General features: G+C 33.6%; 1 non-coding gene across 1 annotated transcript; it reads right to left on the reverse strand.

The window, feature by feature from the left end:
• Positions 1-118: 118 nt before the first annotated feature.
• LOC122150346 lies at positions 119-225 on the reverse strand. The gene has a single exon (XR_006163618.1). It is a non-coding gene; the product is annotated as a U6 spliceosomal RNA (small nuclear RNA).
• Positions 226-1061: the final 836 nt, after the last annotated feature.

Consider the following 1061-nt stretch of genomic DNA (forward strand, 5'->3'; position numbering starts at 1 on the left):
ATCTTCATGTTCAATTGATCCTTTAATCATTATATAATGTCCTTCTTTGTCTCATATGGTGGTTTTTGTCTTAAAGTCAATTTGATCAGAAATTAGTATTGCCACTCCTGCTCTCTTAAAAAATATGGAACGCTTCACGAATTTGCGTGTCATCCTTGCGCAGGGGCCATGCTAATCTTCTCTGTATCGTTCCAATTTTAGTATACGTGCTGCCGAAGCGAGCACTCATATATGTTTTTTGAAAAATTTATGTAATCAGTACATTCAAGAACGGAAATGAGCAGATGGAGAATTTCACCAGATAAGTGAAAATTATATATATATATATAATCAAATGGAAATTCTATAAATGTAATAGCTGAAAATATGAACACCAAAGAAATTTATACATAGTAGAACAGAGAATTAGGAAACTGTAAGGCAGACCAGAAGAGTTTATATAGAATGAAACATGCATAGAAAACGGATATAAAACAGAATCAAGAGCATAGAAGTTGTATGAACATATATGGTATGGAGAAAAGTCAAACATACATATAATCAGGATCCCACCAAAAAGATAAAACGGAGCAAAAAAAAAAAAATTGAATGAGATAATGGCCAAGAATTTTCCAAATATGATGAAAAACATCAAGCTATGGCTTCAAGAAGTATTTTGATCACTAAAATGAGTAAGTAGTAAACTCATACCTAGGCAATCTTAATAACAAAAAAAAAAAAAAAACTGCCAAAAACCAAAATCAAAGAGAAAACTCTTAAACACTGCCAGAGTATAAAGATATATTATCTTCAGGGGAACAACAAATAAAAATGAGAATCTAATTCTCAACAGAAATACTGGAAGCCAGAAGATACACTTAAAAGAGGAGGTTTGGGGGAAGATGGGAAAATACCAACCTAAAACTATATGCAGTGAAAATATTCTTCAAAAATTAATATGCACTTCCTTCTTCTTCCCATCTCCTTATTTGGGGATCAAACTTCTGGTCAGCACAGACAGCAAGAGAAAGTCAGCCTGCCCAAGTGCAGCTTTGGGTTGACATAGTAGCGGAGGGTGTGGC

Source organism: Orycteropus afer, unplaced genomic scaffold (genome assembly GCF_000298275.1).
Source record: "Orycteropus afer afer isolate SDZICR_OR568_19922 unplaced genomic scaffold, OryAfe1.0 scaffold00125, whole genome shotgun sequence".
Classification (NCBI taxonomy): Eukaryota; Metazoa; Chordata; class Mammalia; order Tubulidentata; family Orycteropodidae; genus Orycteropus; species Orycteropus afer.